The 15,245-nt window shown below is 45.7% G+C and overlaps 3 non-coding genes across 3 annotated transcripts; all 3 read right to left on the bottom strand.

The window, feature by feature from the left end:
- Window positions 1-236: 236 nt before the first annotated feature.
- Trnak-cuu (transfer RNA lysine (anticodon CUU)) lies at window positions 237-309 on the bottom strand. Its single transcript has one exon. It is a non-coding gene; the product is annotated as a tRNA-Lys (tRNA).
- A 2,997-nt stretch (window positions 310-3,306) lies between these two features.
- Window positions 3,307-3,379, bottom strand: Trnak-cuu (transfer RNA lysine (anticodon CUU)). Its single transcript has one exon. It is a non-coding gene; the product is annotated as a tRNA-Lys (tRNA).
- A 6,344-nt stretch (window positions 3,380-9,723) lies between these two features.
- Trnak-cuu (transfer RNA lysine (anticodon CUU)) lies at window positions 9,724-9,796 on the bottom strand. Its single transcript has one exon. It is a non-coding gene; the product is annotated as a tRNA-Lys (tRNA).
- Window positions 9,797-15,245: the final 5,449 nt, after the last annotated feature.

Genomic DNA, 15,245 nt, shown 5'->3' with positions numbered 1-15,245 from the left:
GCGACCCATTACTGCTTGGCTACACATCTGACACGTAACCGATGTGCTCTCCAAACAACAACACTTGCATTTCAGAACATGTCTTCCACACATGTCTACAAAATCACCTTCACATTCAAATACAGTTTCCTTGTGACTGACAGAGACGTAGGCAAAGTTTAAAGTTGCTATTTCCATTACATCTCGTTAAGCAGAAAAACGGTAATTTACATCTGCAGCGGAACAAAATTCCGTTCCGCCCAGCGTGTGGCTCGAACCCACGACCCTAGGATTAAGAGTCTGACGCTCTACCGACTGAGCTAGCCAGCTACCTCGTTGAATACCTGCCGGATAGCACGTCACACAGTACTCGATTGGTTGGGTGGTCCCATACAGAATCTCTCCATGCTGCCTAATGTTTTCCTAACGTCACACTCGTCACGTACTTCACTTTTATGTCATAATCATTTCTGAGAGGTAAAGAAATTGCATGACAGCATGCAGAGCTAGTGGCGTACAAATTAACACACGTACTTTATGTGACTCAAAAGCCGAACGAGTTACTTTCTCGTCGTTGTTTTAGATGTGCAAGTGCCAGTCAAAACTCGCGGTGTCGGCACTCTGCTGACCATTTCGCTAGTTAACACCGGTCTTGTTGTGTGTGTTTCAAGCTCAAGAGCATTTCCAAGCAAAAAATGGTCAACAGCAACATTCAGACGGTTTCGTACTGCTCAATTGCTACATTAAAACGGTATGTTTCTTTTTCAGAACTGGAAAAAAACGAGCGTGACAACATTCGAACCTGTAATCATCAGATCCAAAGTCCGACGCCTTATCCGTTCGGCCACATGGTCACTGACTACAAACTATGTCATGTATACGACTCATCTCGAAACGCTCACACCCCTGAGGATTTGTGTTTTCGTTCTACACAGCCGCTGCCCCTTGCTCTTTCCCAACCATTCGTTACATTCAACCTCTTACGAGACCGACCAAATATAGACTGAGAAACAAGACCACACACTTTGTGCATTCGGAATCGAAGGCAGGGCGTCCCTCGCCGCATTTGCTACGATGGCCATTTGCTACTTCTGCAGAAGCGGCGGCGGCGACGACGACGACGACGACGACGACGACGACGACGACGACGACCGCGAGAGGCTCTGAGATATGTGAGAAATACATCTATAAAATGTAATTCAGACTGCCTCGTCCCACTTTATGCTGTACCGCTTTGGCAAATGCTTTATCTGCGCCATTCGCCTTAATCACATCTGAGAGTAATTCTTAAAAAAACGCCTGTCGCTAATTGTTCGTCATCACAGATACTGTTTGCTATACGGCCACGACGCGCAACTGATTTCCAAAATTCATCTTTCTCCTGTGAGGATGGAACTTCCGATGCCTGGTTTATTAGAGCAGTGCTCTACCACTGAGCTAAAGAGGCGCGGCCTAGTGGTACTTTTGGGTACTTCGTCCTTACGGTCGTCTGCATCATCAGACTTCAGCTGACAACACTTCATATTACCGGCTAATATTTGCAGCTATGGCGACCCATTACTGCTTGGCTACACATCTGACACGTAACCGATGTGCTCTCCAAACAACAACACTTGCATTTCAGAACATGTCTTCCACACATGTCTACAAAATCACCTTCACATTCAAATACAGTTTCCTTGTGAGTGACAGAGACGTAGGCAAAGTTTAAAGTTGCTATTTCCATTACATCTCGTTAATCAGAAAAACGGTAATTTACATCTGCAGCGGAACAAAATTCCGTTCCGTTCCGCCCAGCGTGTGGCTCGAACCCACGACCCGAGGATTAAGAGTCTGACGCTCTACCGACTGAGCTAGCCAGCTACCTCGTTGAATACCTGCCGGATAGCACGTCACACAGTACTCGTTTGGTTGGGTGGTCCCATACAGAATCTCTCCATGCTGCCTAATGTTTTCCTAACGTCACACTCGTCACGTACTTCACTTTTATGTCATAATCATTTCTGAGAGGTAAAGAAATTGCATGACAGCATGCAGAGCTAGTGGCGTCAAAATTAACACACATACTTTATGTGACTCAAAAGCCGAACGAGTTACTTTCTCGTCGTTGTTTTAGATGTGCAAGTGCCAGTCAAAACTCGCGGTGTCGGCACTCTGCTGACCATTTCGCTAGTTAACACCGGTCTTGTTGTGTGTGTTTCAAGCTCAAGAGCATTTCCAAGCAAAAAATGGTCAACAGCAACATTCAGACGGTTTCGTACTGCTCAATTGCTACATTAAAACGGTATGTTTCTTTTTCAGAACTGGAAAAAAAAGGGCCGTGACAACATTCGAACCTGTAATCATCAGATCCGAAGTCCGACGCCTTATCAATTAGGCCACATGGTCACTGACGACCAGCTATGTCATGTATACGACTCATCTCGAAACGCTCACACCCCTGAGGATTTGTGTTTCGTTCAACACAGCCGCTGCCCCTTGCTCTTTCCCACCCATTCGTTACATTCAACCTCTTACGAGACCGACCAAATATAGACTGAGAAACAAGACCACACACTTTGTGCATTCGGAATCCAAGGCAGGGCGTCCCTCGCCGCATTTGCTACGATGGCCATTTGCTACTTCTGCAGAAGCGGCGGCGGCGACGACGACGACGACGACGAAGACGACGACGACGACGACGACGACGACGACCGCGAGAGGCTCTGACATATGTGAGAAATACATCTATAAAATGTAATTCAGACTGCCTCGTCCCATTTTATGCTGTACCGCTTTGGCAAATGCTTTATCTGCGCCATTCGCCTTAATCACATCTGAGAGTAATTCTTAAAAAAACGCCTGTCGCTAATTGTTCGTCATCACAGATACTGTTTGCTATACGGCCACGACGCGCAACTGATTTCCAAAATTCATCTTTCTCCTGTGAGGATGGAACCTCCGATGCCTGGTTTATTAGAGCAGTGCTCTATCACTGATCTAAAGAGGCGCGGCCTAGTGGTACTTTTGGGTACTTCGTCCTTACGGTCGTCTGCATCATCAGACTTCAGCTGACAACACTTCATATTACCGGCTAATATTTGCAGCTATGGCGACCCATTACTGCTTGGCTACACATCTGACACGTAACCGATGTGCTCTCCAAACAACAACACTTGCATTTCAGAACATGTCTTCCACACATGTCTACAAAATCACCTTCACATTCAAATACAGTTTCCTTGTGACTGACAGAGACGTAGGCAAAGTTTAAAGTTGCTATTTCCATTACATCTCGTTAATCTGAAAAACGGTAATTTACATCTGCAGCGGAACAAAATTCCGTTCCGCCCAGCGTGTGGCTCGAACCCACGACCTTAGGAATAAGAGTCTGACGCTCTACCGACTGAGCTAGCCGGCTACCTCGTTGAATACCAGCCGGATAGCACGTCACACAGTACTCGTTTGGTTGGGTGGTCCCATACAGAATCTCTCCATGCTGCCTAATGTTTTCCTAACGTCACACTCGTCACGTACTTCACTTTTATGTCATAATCATTTCTGAGAGGTAAAGAAATTGCATGACAGCATGCAGAGCTAGTGGCGTACAAATTAACACACATACTTTATGTGACTCAAAAGCCGAACGAGTTACTTTCTCGTCGTTGTTTTAGATGTGCAAGTGCCAGTCAAAACTCGCGGTGTCGGCACTCTGCTGACCATTTCGCTAGTTAACACCGGTCTTGTTGTGTGTTTCAAGCTCAAGAGCATTTCCAAGCAAAAAATGGTCAACAGCAACATTCAGACGGTTTCGTACTGCTCAATTGCTACATTAAAACAGTATGTTTCTTTTTCAGAACTGGAAAAAAACGAGCGTGACAACATTCGAACCTGTAATCATCAGATCCGAAGTCCGACGCCTTATCCATTAGGCCACATGGTCACTGACGACCAGCTATGTCAGGTATACGACTCATCTCGAAACGCTCACACCCCTGAGGATTTGTGTTTTCGTTCTACACAGCCGCTGCCCCTTGCTCTTTCCCACCCATTCGTTACATTCAACCTCTTACGAGACCGAACAAATATAGACTAAGAAACAAGACCACACACTTTGTGCATTCGGAATCCAAGGCAGGGCGTCCCTCGCCGCATTTGCTACGATGGCCATTTGCTACTTCTGCAGAAGCGGCGGCGGCGACGACGACGACGACGACGACGACGACGACGACGACGGCGACGACCGCGAGAGGCTCTGAGATATGTGAGAAATACATCTATAAAATGTAATTCAGACTGCCTCGTCCCACTTTATGCTGTACCGCTTTGGCAAATGCTTTATCTGTGCCATTCGCCTTAATCACATCTGAGAGTAATTCTCAAAAAAACGCCTGTCGCTAATTGTTCGTCATCACAGATACTGTTTGCTATACGGCCATGACGCGCAACTGATTTCCAAAATTCATCATTCTCCTGTGAGGATGGAACTTCCGATGCCTGGTTTATTAGAGCAGTGGTCTACCACTGAGCTAAGGAGGCGCGGCCTAGCGGTACTCTTGGATACTTCGTCCTTACGGTCGTCTGCATCATCAGACTTCAGCTGACAACACTTCATATTACCGGCTAATATTTGCAGCTATGGCGACCCATTACTGCTTGGCTACACATCTGACACGTAACCGATGTGCTCTCCAAACAACAACACTTGCATTTCAGAACATGTCTTCCACACATGTCTACAAAATCACCTTCACATTCAAATACAGTTTCCTTGTGACTGACAGAGACGTAGGCAAAGTTTAAAGTTGCTATTTCCATTACATCTCGTTAAGCAGAAAAACGGTAATTTACATCTGCAGCGGAACAAAATTCCGTTCCGCCCAGCGTGTGGCTCGAACCCACGACCCTAGGATTAAGAGTCTGACGCTCTACCGACTGAACTAGCCAGCTACCTCGTTGAATACTTGCCGGATAGCACGTCACACAGTACTCGATTGGTTGGGTGGTCCCATACAGAATCTCTCCATGCTGCCTAATGTTTTCCTAACGTCACACTCGTCACGTACTTCACTTTTATGTCATAATCATTTCTGAGAGGTAAAGAAATTGCATGACAGCATGCAGAGCTAGTGGCGTACAAATTAACACACGTACTTTATGTGACTCAAAAGCCGAACGAGTTACTTTCTCGTCGTTGTTTTAGATGTGCAAGTGCCAGTCAAAACTCGCGGTGTCGGCACTCTGCTGACCATTTCGCTAGTTAACACCGGTCTTGTTGTGTGTGTTTCAAGCTCAAGAGCATTTCCAAGCAAAAAATGGTCAACAGCAACATTCAGACGGTTTCGTACTGCTCAATTGCTACATTAAAACGGTATGTTTCTTTTTCAGAACTGGAAAAAAACGAGCGTGACAACATTCGAACCTGTAATCATCAGATCCATAGTCCGACGCCTTATCCGTTCGGCCACATGGTCACTGACTACAAACTATGTCATGTATACGACTCATCTCGAAACGCTCACAATCCTGAGGATTTGTGTTTTCGTTCTACACAGCCGCTGCCCCTTGCTCTTTCCCACCCATTCGTTACATTCAACCTCTTACGAGACCGACCAAATATAGACTGAGTAACAAGACCACACACTTTGTGCATTCGGAATCGAAGGCAGGGCGTCCCTCGCCGCATTTGCTACGATAGCCATTTGCTACTTCTGCAGAAGCGGCGGCGGCGACGACGACGACGACGACGACGACGACGACGAAGACGACGACCGCGAGAGGCTCTGAGATATGTGAGAAATGCATCTATAAAATGTAATTCAGACTGTCTCGTCCCACTTTATGCTGTACCGCTTTGGCAAATGCTTTATCTGCGCCATTCGCCTTAATCACATCTGAGAGTAATTCTTAAAAAAACGCCTGTCGCTAATTGTTCGTCATCACAGATACTGTTTGCTATACGGCCACGACGCGCAACTGATTTCCAAAATTCATCTTTCTTCTGTGAGGATGGAACTTCCGATGCCTGGTTTGTTAGAGCAGTGCTCTACCACTGAGCTAAAGAGGCGCGGCTCGGCGGTACCCTTGGATACTTCGTCCTTACGGTCGTCTGCATCATCAGACTTCAGCTGACAACACTTCATATTACCGGCTAATATTTGCAGCTATGGCGACCCATTAATGCTTGGCTACACATCTGACACGTAACCGATGTGCTCTCCAAACAACAACACTTGCATTTCAGAACATGTCTTCCACACATGTCTACAAAATCACCTTCACATTCAAATACAGTTTCCTTGTGAGTGACAGAGACGTAGGCAAAGTTTAAAGTTGCTATTTCCATTACATCTCGTTAATCAGAAAAACGGTAATTTACATCTGCAGCGGAACAAAATTCCGTTCCGTTCCGCCCAGCGTGTGGCTCGAACCCACGACCCGAGGATTAAGAGTCTGACGTTCTACCGACTGAGCTAGCCAGCTACCTCGTTGAATACCTGCCGGATAGCACGTCACACAGTACTCGTTTGGTTGGGTGGTCCCATACAGAATCTCTCCATGCTGCCTAATGTTTTCCTAACGTCACACTCGTCACGTACTTCACTTTTATGTCATAATCATTTCTGAGAGGTAAAGAAATTGCATGACAGCATGCAGAGCTAGTGGCGTCAAAATTAACACACATACTTTATGTGACTCAAAAGCCGAACGAGTTACTTTCTCGTCGTTGTTTTAGATGTGCAAGTGCCAGTCAAAACTCGCGGTGTCGGCACTCTGCTGACCATTTCGCTAGTTAACACCGGTCTTGTTGTGTGTGTTTCAAGCTCAAGAGCATTTCCAAGCAAAAAATGGTCAACAGCAACATTCAGACGGTTTCGTACTGCTCAATTGCTACATTAAAACGGTATGTTTCTTTTTCAGAACTGGAAAAAAAAGGGCCGTGACAACATTCGAACCTGTAATCATCAGATCCGAAGTCCGACGCCTTATCAATTAGGCCACATGGTCACTGACGACCAACTATGTCATGTATACGACTCATCTCGAAACGCTCACACCCCTGAGGATTTGTGTTTTCGTTCAACACAGCCGCTGCCCCTTGCTCTTTCCCACCCATTCGTTACATTCAACCTCTTACGAGACCGACCAAATATAGACTGAGAAACAAGACCACACACTTTGTGCATTCGGAATCCAAGGCAGGGCGTCCCTCGCCGCATTTGCTACGATGGCCATTTGCTACTTCTGCAGAAGCGGTGGCGGCGACGACGACGACGACGACGACGACGACCGCGAGAGGCTCTGAGATATGTGAGAAATACATCTATAAAATGTAATTCAGACTGCCTCGTCCCATTTTATGCTGTACCGCTTTGGCAAATGCTTTATCTGCGCCATTCGCCTTAATCACATCTGAGAGTAATTCTTAAAAAAACGCCTGTCGCTAATTGTTCGTCATCACAGATACTGTTTGCTATACGGCCACGACGCGCAACTGATTTCCAAAATTCATCTTTCTCCTGTGAGGATGGAACCTCCGATGCCTGGTTTATTAGAGCAGTGCTCTACCACTGATCTAAAGAGGCGCGGCCTAGTGGTACTTTTGGGTACTTCGTCCTTACGGTCGTCTGCATCATCAGACTTCAGCTGACAACACTTCATATTACCGGCTAATATTTGCAGCTATGGCGACCCATTACTGCTTGGCTACACATCTGACACGTAACCGATGTGCTCTCCAAACAACAACACTTGCATTTCAGAACATGTCTTCCACACATGTCTACAAAATCACCTTCACATTCAAATACAGTTTCCTTGTGACTGACAGAGACGTAGGCAAAGTTTAAAGTTGCTATTTCCATTACATCTCGTTAATCTGAAAAACGGTAATTTACATCTGCAGCGGAACAAAATTCCGTTCCGCCCAGCGTGTGGCTCGAACCCACGATCCTAGGATTAAGAGTCTGACGCTCTACCGACTGAGCTAGCCGGCTACCTCGTTGAATACCTGCCGGATAGCACGTCACACAGTACTCGTTTGGTTGGGTGGTCCCATACAGAATCTCTCCATGCTGCCTAATGTTTTCCTAACGTCACACTCGTCACGTACTTCACTTTTATGTCATAATCATTTCTGAGAGGTAAAGAAATTGCATGACAGCATGCAGAGCTAGTGGCGTACAAATTAACACACATACTTTATGTGACTCAAAAGCCGAACGAGTTACTTTCTCGTCGTTGTTTTAGATGTGCAAGTGCCAGTCAAAACTCGCGGTGTCGGCACTCTGCTGACCATTTCGCTAGTTAACACCGGTCTTGTTGTGTGTTTCAAGCTCAAGAGCATTTCCAAGCAAAAAATGGTCAACAGCAACATTCAGACGGTTTCGTACTGCTCAATTGCTACATTAAAACGGTATGTTTCTTTTTCAGAAGTGAAAAAAAACGAGCGTGACAACATTCGAACCTGTAATCATCAGATCCATAGTCCGACGCCTTATCCGTTCGGCCACATGGTCACTGACTACAAACTATGTCATGTATACGACTCATCTCGAAACGCTCACAATCCTGAGGATTTGTGTTTTCGTTCTACACAGCCGCTGCCCCTTGCTCTTTCCCACCCATTCGTTACATTCAACCTCTTACGAGACCGACCAAATATAGACTGAGTAACAAGACCACACACTTTGTGCATTCGGAATCGAAGGCAGGGCGTCCCTCGCCGCATTTGCTACGATAGCCATTTGCTACTTCTGCAGAAGCGGCGGCGGCGACGACGACGACGACGACGACGACGACGACGACGAAGACGACGACCGCGAGAGGCTCTGAGATATGTGAGAAATGCATCTATAAAATGTAATTCAGACTGTCTCGTCCCACTTTATGCTGTACCGCTTTGGCAAATGCTTTATCTGCGCCATTCGCCTTAATCACATCTGAGAGTAATTCTTAAAAAAACGCCTGTCGCTAATTGTTCGTCATCACAGATACTGTTTGCTATACGGCCACGACGCGCAACTGATTTCCAAAATTCATCTTTCTTCTGTGAGGATGGAACTTCCGATGCCTGGTTTGTTAGAGCAGTGCTCTACCACTTTTTTTTTTTTTTTTTTTTTTTAAAATCTGATTTTCTTCATTTTATCGGTTCTAGGCGGACAGACACCTGTTCCTGTTCATCGTTGATCCATTAACTCATCTTTTTTTTTAATTACAGGGATCAGCTGGCCCTCTTCTTTTTCCTCTTTATTTTTTTTCTCATTTTGTTCGATATTGTTCGTTAGTTTCGGTCTGGGCGGACGTCACAAGACATGCGTTGAAGTTGATCGTTGATTCTTTGACTCAGTTTTTTTTATTGCAGAGAGCACGCAGCTCTCTGACCGAACACGCTGAGCTACCGTGCCGGCCACTGAGCTAAAGAGGCGCGGCTCGGCGGTACCCTTGGATACTTCGTCCTTACGGTCGTCTGCATCATCAGACTTCAGCTGACAACACTTCATATTACCGGCTAATATTTGCAGCTATGGCGACCCATTAATGCTTGGCTACACATCTGACACGTAACCGATGTGCTCTCCAAACAACAACACTTGCATTTCAGAACATGTCTTCCACACATGTCTACAAAATCACCTTCACATTCAAATACAGTTTCCTTGTGACTGACAGAGACGTAGGCAAAGTTTAAAGTTGCTATTTCCTTTACATCTCGTTAAGCAGAAAAACGGTAATTTACATCTGCAGCGGAACAAAATTCCGTTCCGCCCAACGTGTGGCTCGAACCCACGACCCTAGGATTAAGAGTCTGACGCTCTACCGACTGAGCTAGCCGGCTACCTCGTTGAATACCTGCCGGATAGCACGTCACACAGTACTCGTTTGGTTGGGTGGTCCCATACAGAATCTCTCCATGCTGCCTAATGTTTTCCTAACGTCACACTCGTCACGTACTTCACTTTTATGTCATAATCATTTCTGAGAGGTAAAGAAATTGCATGACAGCATGCAGAGCTAGTGGCGTACAAATTAACACACATACTTTATGTGACTCAAAAGCCGAACGAGTTACTTTCTCGTCGTTGTTTTAGATGTGCAAGTGCCAGTCAAAACTCGCGGTGTCGGCACTCTGCTGACCATTTAGCTAGTTAACACCGGTCTTGTTGTGTGTGTTTCAAGCTCAAGAGCATTTCCAAGCAAAAAATGGTCAACAGCAACCTTCTGACGGTTTCGTACTGCTCAATTGCTACATTAAAACGGTATGTTTCTTTTTCAGAACTGGAAAAAAAAGGGCCGTGACAACATTCGAACCTGTAATCATCAGATCCGAAGTCCGACGCCTTATCTGTTAGGCCACATGGTCACTGACTACAAACTATATCATGTATACGACTCATCTCGAAACGCTCACACCCCTGAGGATTTGTGTTTTCGTTCTACACAGCCGCTGCCCCTTGCTCTTTCCCACCCATTCGTTACATTCAACCTCTTACGAGACCGACCAAATATAGACTGAGAAACAAGACCACACACTTTGTGCATTCGGAATCGAAGGCAGGGCGTCCCTCGCCGCATATGCTACGATGGCCATTTGCTACTTCTGCAGAAGCGGCGGCGGCGACGACGACGACGACGACGACGACGACGACGACGACGACCGCGAGAGGCTCTGAGATATGTGAGAAATACATCTATAAAATGTAATTCAGACTGCCTCGTCCCACTTCATGCTGTACCGCTTCCGCAAATGCTTTATCTGCGCCATTCGCCTTAATCACATCTGAGAGTAATTCTTAAAAAAACGCCTGTCGCTAATTGTTCGTCATCACAGATACTGTTTGCTATACGGCCACGACGCGCAACTGATTTCCAAAATTCATCTTTCTCCTGTGAGGATGGAACTTCCGATGCCTGGTTTATTAGAGCAGTGCTCTACCACTGAGCTAAAGAGGCGCGGCCTAGTGGTACTTTTGGGTACTTCGTCCTTACGGTCGTCTGCATCATCAGACTTCAGCTGACAACACTTCATATTACCGGCTAATATTTGCAGCTATGGCGACACATTACTGCTTGGCTACACATCTGACACGTAACCGATGTGCTCTCCAAACAACAACACTTGCATTTCAGAACATGTCTTCCACACATGTCTACAAAATCACCTTCACATTCAAATACAGTTTCCTTGTGAGTGACAGAGACGTAGGCAAAGTTTAAAGTTGCTATTTCCATTACATCTCGTTAATCAGAAAAACGGTAATTTACATCTGCAGCGGAACAAAATTCCGTTCCGTTCCGCCCAGCGTGTGGCTCGAACCCACGACCCGAGGATTAAGAGTCTGACGTTCTACCGACTGAGCTAGCCAGCTACCTCATTGAATACCTGCCGGATAGCACGTCACACAGTACTCGTTTGGTTGGGTGGTCCCATACAGAATCTCTCCATGCTGCCTAATGTTTTCCTAACGTCACACTCGTCACGTACTTCACTTTTATGTCATAATCATTTCTGAGAGGTAAAGAAATTGCATGACAGCATGCAGAGCTAGTGGCGTCAAAATTAACACACATACTTTATGTGACTCAAAAGCCGAACGAGTTACTTTCTCGTCGTTGTTTTAGATGTGCAAGTGCCAGTCAAAACTCGCGGTGTCGGCACTCTGCTGACCATTTCGCTAGTTAACACCGGTCTTGTTGTGTGTGTTTCAAGCTCAAGAGCATTTCCAAGCAAAAAATGGTCAACAGCAACATTCAGACGGTTTCGTACTGCTCAATTGCTACATTAAAACGGTATGTTTCTTTTTCAGAACTGGAAAAAAAAGGGCCGTGACAACATTCGAACCTGTAATCATCAGATCCGAAGTCCGACGCCTTATCAATTAGGCCACATGGTCACTGACGACCAACTATGTCATGTATACGACTCATCTCGAAACGCTCACACCCCTGAGGATTTGTGTTTTCGTTCAACACAGCCGCTGCCCCTTGCTCTTTCCCACCCATTCGTTACATTCAACCTCTTACGAGACCGACCAAATATAGACTGAGAAACAAGACCACACACTTTGTGCATTCGGAATCCAAGGCAGGGCGTCCCTCGCCGCATTTGCTACGATGGCCATTTGCTACTTCTGCAGAAGCGGTGGCGGCGACGACGACGACGACGACGACGACGACCGCGAGAGGCTCTGAGATATGTGAGAAATACATCTATAAAATGTAATTCAGACTGCCTCGTCCCATTTTATGCTGTACCGCTTTGGCAAATGCTTTATCTGCGCCATTCGCCTTAATCACATCTGAGAGTAATTCTTAAAAAAACGCCTGTCGCTAATTGTTCGTCATCACAGATACTGTTTGCTATACGGCCACGACGCGCAACTGATTTCCAAAATTCATCTTTCTCCTGTGAGGATGGAACCTCCGATGCCTGGTTTATTAGAGCAGTGCTCTACCACTGATCTAAAGAGGCGCGGCCTAGTGGTACTTTTGGGTACTTCGTCCTTACGGTCGTCTGCATCATCAGACTTCAGCTGACAACACTTCATATTACCGGCTAATATTTGCAGCTATGGCGACCCATTACTGCTTGGCTACACATCTGACACGTAACCGATGTGCTCTCCAAACAACAACACTTGCATTTCAGAACATGTCTTCCACACATGTCTACAAAATCACCTTCACATTCAAATACAGTTTCCTTGTGACTGACAGAGACGTAGGCAAAGTTTAAAGTTGCTATTTCCATTACATCTCGTTAATCTGAAAATCGGTAATTTACATCTGCAGCGGAACAAAATTCCGTTCCGCCCAGCGTGTGGCTCGAACCCACGATCCTAGGATTAAGAGTCTGACGCTCTACCGACTGAGCTAGCCGGCTACCTCGTTGAATACCTGCCGGATAGCACGTCACACAGTACTCGTTTGGTTGGGTGGTCCCATACAGAATCTCTCCATGCTGCCTAATGTTTTCCTAACGTCACACTCGTCACGTACTTCACTTTTATGTCATAATCATTTCTGAGAGGTAAAGAAATTGCATGACAGCATGCAGAGCTAGTGGCGTACAAATTAACACACATACTTTATGTGACTCAAAAGCCGAACGAGTTACTTTCTCGTCGTTGTTTTAGATGTGCAAGTGCCAGTCAAAACTCGCGGTGTCGGCACTCTGCTGACCATTTCGCTAGTTAACACCGGTCTTGTTGTGTGTTTCAAGCTCAAGAGCATTTCCAAGCAAAAAATGGTCAACAGCAACATTCAGACGGTTTCGTACTGCTCAATTGCTACATTAAAACGGTATGTTTCTTTTTCAGAAGTGAAAAAAAACGAGCGTGACAACATTCGAACCTGTAATCATCAGATCCGAAGTCCGACGCCTTATCCGTTAGGCCACATGGTCACTTACTACAAGCTATGTCATGTATACGATTCATCTCGAAACGCTCACACCCCTGAGGATTTGTGTTTTCGTTCTACACAGCCGCTGCCCCTTGCTCTTTCCCACCAATTCGTTACATTCAACCTCTTACGAGACCGACCAAATATAGACTGAGAAACAAGACCACACACTTTGTGCATTCGGAATCGAAGGCAGGGCGTCCCTCGCCGCATTTGCTACGATAGCCATTTGCTACTTCTGCAGAAGCGGCGGCGGCGACGACGACGACGACGACCGCGAGAGGCTCTGAGATATGTGAGAAATACATCTATAAAATGTAATTCAGACTGCCTCGTCCCACTTTATGCTGTACCGCTTGTCAAATGCTTTATCTGCGCCATTCGCCTTAATCACATCTGAGAGTAATTCTTAAAAAAACGCCTGTCGCTAATTGTTCGTCATCACAGATACTGTTTGCTATACGGCCACGACGCGCAACTGATTTCCAAAATTCATCTTTCTCCTGTGAGGATGGAACTTCCGATGCCTGGTTTATTAGAGCAGTGCTCTACCACTGAGCTAAAGAGGCGCGGCCTAGTGGTACTTTTGGGTACTTCGTCCTTACGGTCGTCTGCATCATCAGACTTCAGCTGACAACACTTCATATTACCGGCTAATATTTGCAGCTATGGCGACCCATTACTGCTTGGCTACACATCTGACACGTAACCGATGTGCTCTCCAAACAACAACACTTGCATTTCAGAACATGTCTTCCACACATGTCTACAAAATCACCTTCACATTCAAATACAGTTTCCTTGTGACTGACAGAGACGTAGGCAAAGTTTAAAGTTGCTATTTCCATTACATCTCGTTAATCTGAAAAACGGTAATTTACATCTGCAGCGGAACAAAATTCCGTTCCGCCCAGCGTGTGGCTCGAACCCAAAACCCTAGGATTGAGAGTCTGACGCTCTACCGACTGAGCTAGCCGGCTACCTCGTTGAATACCTGCCGGATAGCACGTCACACAGTACTCGTTTGGTTGGGTGGTCCCATACAGAATCTCTCCATGCTGCCTAATGTTTTCCTAACGTCACACTCGTCACGTACTTCACTTTTATGTCATAATCATTTCTGAGAGGTAAAGAAATTGCATGACAGCATGCAGAGCTAGTGGCGTACAAATTAACACACATACTTTATGTGACTCAAAAGCCGAACGAGTTACTTTCTCGTCGTTGTTTTAGATGTGCAAGTGCCAGTCAAAACTCGCGGTGTCGGCACTCTGCTGACCATTTCGCTAGTTAACACCGGTCTTGTTGTGTGTTTCAAGCTCAAGAGCATTTCCAAGCAAAAAATGGTCAACAGCAACATTCAGACCGTTTCGTACTGCTCGATTGCTACATTAAAACGGTATGTTTCTTTTTCAGAACTGGAAAAAAAACGAGCGTGACAACATTCGAAACTGTAATCATCAGATCCGAAGTCCGACGCCTTATCCATTTTTTTTTTTTTCTTTTGGGCCTCCCATCACCCCTTTTAGCCCATCCTTGCGCTCTCCATAATTCGCCTTCATCGGCGTCGGCTTCTCACGCCATGTACATTACCATAAACTGATGAGACGAAGTTAATCCCTTTATCGTGGAGAAACTAATGTACCCCTTCTTTGGGCTTATTGATAATGTGAAAAAAGAATGAAGTCTTCAGTAGGTAGAAACAGAAGTTATGTTCAGTTTGTTTCCTTCTTCATCGCTGTTTTTTGTTGTCACACTTAAAGCAAATAGTCTTCCTTGACAAAGAAACGTCAGAGGGCATTTCGAAACTGCTTCTTCTCTCTGAAAATGCTTAAAAAACAAACCATATTCGGTGAGAAGCAACTATTTATAATGGCTTCTTG

Source organism: Schistocerca gregaria, unplaced genomic scaffold (genome assembly GCF_023897955.1).
Source record: "Schistocerca gregaria isolate iqSchGreg1 unplaced genomic scaffold, iqSchGreg1.2 ptg000178l, whole genome shotgun sequence".
NCBI classification, from domain to species: Eukaryota; Metazoa; Arthropoda; class Insecta; order Orthoptera; family Acrididae; genus Schistocerca; species Schistocerca gregaria.
Note: the sequence above shows the minus strand (reverse complement) of the source record. Positions and strands in the feature narration are given on the sequence as shown.